The sequence below is a fragment of the Rhinichthys klamathensis genome, unplaced genomic scaffold (assembly GCF_029890125.1).
Source record: "Rhinichthys klamathensis goyatoka isolate OS25496 unplaced genomic scaffold, OSU_Roscu_1.1 h1tg000056l_1, whole genome shotgun sequence".
Taxonomy (NCBI): Eukaryota; Metazoa; Chordata; class Actinopteri; order Cypriniformes; family Leuciscidae; genus Rhinichthys; species Rhinichthys klamathensis.
In genome coordinates this window covers 4,041,398-4,047,023 of record NW_026606601.1, presented here as the reverse complement: position 1 = coordinate 4,047,023, position 5,626 = coordinate 4,041,398, and positions in this window count along the sequence as shown.

Here is a 5,626-nt window from a genome sequence, read left to right as displayed (position 1 = left end):
TCACCCCATGTATGAATAAAATAAGAAAATATATATTTGGAATAATACGTTTGTTTTTAAAATGAGTCTCACTGTATACTGTATTTATGGTATTTTTATTATAGCCTCTTACCCTTCCCATTCAGTCATTGAGTTGTAGGTAGGGTTGGGTACCGAAACTCGGTGCCAATAGGGAACCGGTTCTGACGTAAACGGTAGTAACCAGACCGAATAAGAACGACAATTTCGGTGCCTGATTTCGGTGCCTGACTTAATTAGGCACGCACGCACGCACACACACACACACGCACAGTTTCTTCTGTCTCGCATGCGCAGTGGCGCCTCCAGAACTTTTTCATAGGGGTGGCCAGATGGGGCCACTTAAAATCTTGGGGTGGCACACCAAAACTATAAACCATAATTTCAGAATTTATTCTACTGTTGTAGTAAACCGGCCTGTAGAAAACTATCAGAAAGACTTAAGGAAACTCCTATGATATACTTTGGTTTATTGTGTTATATTTAATGTTAGCTTACTAATGATATTAGTAGGGCACTACTAATATATATTATATTATATATAATGATATATATTATATGTGATATATATAAGAGCCCTCGCCCCGCTGCAAATTTCCAGATACTTACATAATTGTGATGATTTTAATCCTTTTTAAGTTATTATTTTGCAGTGTAAGATTACAGTTAACACCTTTAAATATTACATAAATGTACTATGAATTTTTAATAAACTTAATGCATGTATAAATCAGCAGCAAAAAGTAATTCTTGAAAAAATCTGCACAGTAATTTTATAAAATCTAAATATGTTAATAAAAACAAATTACTATTAGTTCTCTTATAAAATTCAATCAGGCAATCATACATTTCACAATTTTATATTTATATATTAATTTCAAGAATTCAGAAGTGCATATATAGCCTACACTACAAAGAAATAATATACAATTAAATTATGCTTATTTTAAATGTATTGAGCAGGCTAGGTATAACAAAATATATTGGCTTTTAAAAATATTTCAGTGCGCAAACCCATGATAACATGAAAAACAGAGCGCACACAGCGTGTATGTGCATCGCGGGTGCAGAATGATGTGCTCAAAGCAACATGGTGACTCTGTGTGTGCAGCGCTGCGCTGCATAAGTGCGCATTTAAAAGTTCAGGTCACAAAGCGAAGAAATGTCGAGCGTACAAATCCTAGTGCGATTTGTTCCTTTGTTTCAGTTTTATATTCCAGTTATTGTGCTTTTGATGCCGATTCATAGTCCTTGTGATGTGTGTGTGTGATGATTTAGCAAGCACACGGTAGTGAGTCGTTTGAAAACAACAACAAACTCCAACAAAATAAAGTAATTTTATGCAAATCTACAGCCTTTTATCTACAGATCATGCATTATAATGTGAATATATCATATTGGAGAGAGTTTTACCGTGCATCCAAGAGGCGCACGCGCTGTTTGAATATGAATGGAGAATGATTGACAGCCGTAGAGGAGGGAAAACGAGTTTCCGTATACTTTAATGATGTAAATAGACTTCTGTCCCTCACATTAAGCTATGGAATAACTTCAGATGACTTTGTCACCCAAACTGACGTAAAAAAAGCGAGAGGCGCCGAAAATTTTCGCGCGCTGTTTGCATCCCTGCTTGTCAAAACGTGGCAAAGACAAATCAAAAAGCTGCTGTAACAGTATAGCCTACTGTAACCATTTGACACTTAAAAAGCACGTCACGACACATAATGCCCCTTCTTTTACTAAAGATTATTTTTGACTTATTTATGAAATGCATAACTGATGCTACTAAAATTTATTCTGGCCATTGGGGTGGCCAGTGGGGTGGCCAGGAGTCGGCAAGGGGTGGCCACGGCCACCCCTGGCCACCCCCTGGTGGCGCCATTGCGCATGCACGCTCTTGCTCGCAAGGTTTGGCTGCTTTTCACGTGTAAAATTACGCGTCAGAACGCCCTCTGGGTGTGCCGATAGTCTGAATTCCATATAGAATCAAGCCAATTCATTGGCTAATGGCGCGGGCGCCGCCTCGACGCACTTACGTCGTCAAAAAAAAAAAAAAAATCTCTTATTGGGATTAATGAATTATTTTGCAGCTTAATGTCTATTACAGTATAAAACATCACTAGTGTTCACTGGGCAGTGGGGTAGTGTTCAGTTTTCTGTCATTTGAGGTCGAAGATTGATTTTGACAGAAGAGAATGTTTTTAATTAATGTTTTATTTTGACCTGGAAGTTTGTGGTTTGTGCAAGTTGGTAGTTTTGAGATTGTGTTTATAGTTGTGAGAAAACGGTGAATTGTTTCATGAATCGTGTGTTAACAGCAATCAAGAAAAACTGTAATAACTAGATTGAAAAGTTTGAAAGAAATGTATGTCTTGTTTAAAAAACATAAATATTTTGGTCAGTTAGGCCAGAATAGATAGATGTTCTGGGTGTTTGCTAAAGTGCTGCTAGGTGCTAGGCTCTTGCTATGCAGTTGCTGGGGTGTCGCTATAGTATGTGGTTGTTAGGGTGTTCTGGGTGACCACACAGACCACCTCTGTTAATAACATTTTCAAAATGCTCACTCTCAGTGCATTGATATTATTGTATTTCTTTCTAATGTTAGGTTGTTGTTTTTTTTGCTCTTTAACTTGCACTTAAACGTGATTTATACCAGCCTATGTTATATAAACAAACTCAATTTAAATAGTTCAAAATTAAGTTGGCTCAACTCAATAATTAATATTTATAATTTAAATTTTCCAAAATTAAGTTGGCCCAACTCAATTTAAATTGTTCAAAATTAAGTTGGCTCAACTCAATAATTAATATTTAGAATTTAAATTGTCTAAAATTGAGTTAAGCCAACTTAATTTTGAACAATTTAAATTGAGTTGACCCAACTTAATTTTAGAAATTTTAAATATTATTTATTGAGTTGAGCCAACTTAATTTTGAACAATTTGAATTGAGTTGGGCCAACTTAATTTTAGAAAATTTAAATTCGAAATATTATTTATTGAGTTGAGCCAACTTTATTTGAACAAATGAAATTAAGTTGGCCCAACTCAATTTAAATTGTTCAAAATTAAGTTGGCTCAACTCAATAATTAATATATAAAATTAAAATTTTCTAAAATTGAGTTGACCCAACTTAATTTTGAACAATTTAAATTGAGTTGGGCCAACTTAATTTTTGAACTATTTAAATTGAGTTGGGCCAACTCAATTTTAGAAAATTTTAATTCTAAATATGAATTATTGAGTTGGATCAACTTATTTTTGAACAATTTGAATTAAGTTGGGCCAACTTAATTTTCGAAAATTTAAATTCTAAATATTAATTATTGAGTTGGATCAACTTATTTTTTGAACAATTTAAATTGAGTTGGACCAACTTAATTTGAGAAATTTTAAATATTATTTATTTAATTGAGCCAACTTAATTTTGAACAATTTGAATTGAGTTGGGCCAACCTAATTTTAGAAAATTTTAATTCTAAATATTATTTATTGAGTTGAGCCAACTTTATTTGAACAAATTAAATTAAGTTGGCCCAACTCAATTTAAATTGTTCAAAATTAAGTTGGCTCTAGGGATGGGACGATACACTTAAACTCACGATACGATGCACCTCGACATGCCAGGGTCACGATACGATACGTCACGATACGATATCAAAAAAGGGAAAAAAAGAAAAAATTATTACTGTATAACAACAACTTATTAATTTGCTTTGGCCGCCAAAGCAAATGTGTGTCCCACCAAAGCCTTTTTTGATCGGCGAGTGATGTAGAATGAATTGACTGCTGCGCTTGACAGGGCGCATAATGAGCAGAGAGAGAGAGAGAGCGAGCGCCCCGGCCGCGCGCGCGCACTCTCACGTCTTCAAACAAAACGAGCGCTGTCTTGCTCTCTCTCCCTCGCGCATATTAATCAAAATCAATTGACACGACAGTAAAAGGTCGGAAGACCGCAGTTTCACGTGGAGCATTTGGAGATTTTTAGAGATTAGAGACTCTAGGCTTACTTAGACTCAATGAACATCTCAACACTAAATTATAAAGGCCGGTCTCATAAAGACGCCTGTCTCAAATACAGGCCGGTGCAGTTCGACGATTTGGGAAAATAAAAGCCCGGGCTATTATTTGAAGTTTTACGGTATATACATTTGACTCCTTGGTCGGCTGTTTGGGGGCAAGGCAGTTGGTACTGATGCTAATATTTGTTAGCTCGCTGTAGACTGCAGTGTTGTTGTTGCAACATGCGCTGTCTTGACGTGATGACGTACCGCACCGTTCCTCGGATATAATTTTTTTTTTCATTTAGTTTTACCCTGCTTGATCAGCAGATGGTGCTGCCAGCCTGCCACCATAGACTGTATGTCTGCCCCATATACATACACACACACATATAATACACTAAATTATTTATATACTACGCAAATCATGCAGCAGTGCCATCTATCTTTATTTCGCGATCCATTTTTTTTCGACCTCGATGCGTTTCGTCACGTTTTGTATCGCGATATTTTGTCAAACGATATTTCGTCCCATCCCTAGTTGGCTCAACTCAATAATTAATATTTAGAATTTAAATTTACTAAAATTGAGTTGGCCCAACTCAATAAATAATATTTAGAATTAAAATTTTCTCAAATATAGTTGAGCCAACTTAATTTTGACCAATTTAAATTTAGTTGGTTCAACTTAACTTTGACCAATTTAAATTGAGTTGGGCCAACTTAATTTGAGAAATTTTAAATATTATTTATTGAGTTGAGCCAACTTAATTTTGAACAATTTGAATTGAGTTGGGCCTAGTTAATTTTAGAAAATTTAAATTCTAAATATTATTTATTGAGTTGAGCCAACTTTATTTGAACAAATTAAATTAAGTTGGCCCAACTCAATTTAAATTGTTCAAAATTAAGTTGGCTCAACTCAATAATTAATATTTAGAATTTAAATTTACTAAAATTGAGTTGGCCCAACTCAATAAATAATATTTAGAATTAAAATTCTCAAATTGAGTTGAGCCAACTTAATTTTTGACCAATTTAATTGAGTTGGGCCAACTTAACTTTGACCAATTTAAATTGAGTTCGGCCAACTCAATATTAGAAAATGTAAATTCTAAATATGAATTATTGAGTTGAGCCAACTTAATTTTAGAAAATTTAAATTCTAAATATTATTTATTGAGTTGGGCCAACTTAATTTTGAACAATTTAAATTGAGTTGGGCCAACTTAATTTTAGAAAATTTTAATAAAATTTTGTAATTTAATTTTTTTTATTTAAATAAAATTTTGTTTTTTTTATTGTGTTTTCATTAAAAATATAGGCCTATGATAACAACTTATAAAGATCAAAATCTACAGAAGACATTAACATTTTGATGTTAGACTATGTAGACATTGATGTTTGACATTTTGAACAATTTGAATTGAGTTGGGCCAACTCAATTTTGGAAAATTTTATTTCTAAATATTAATTATTGAGTTGTGCCAACTCAATTTTAGAAAATTTTAATTCTAAATATTAATATTTAATATTCTACCGCTTCTTAAACTGTACAGGGCAGGTCCTAGATTGGGCTTTCTTCTGTGCAACTTAACGCGTTTAAC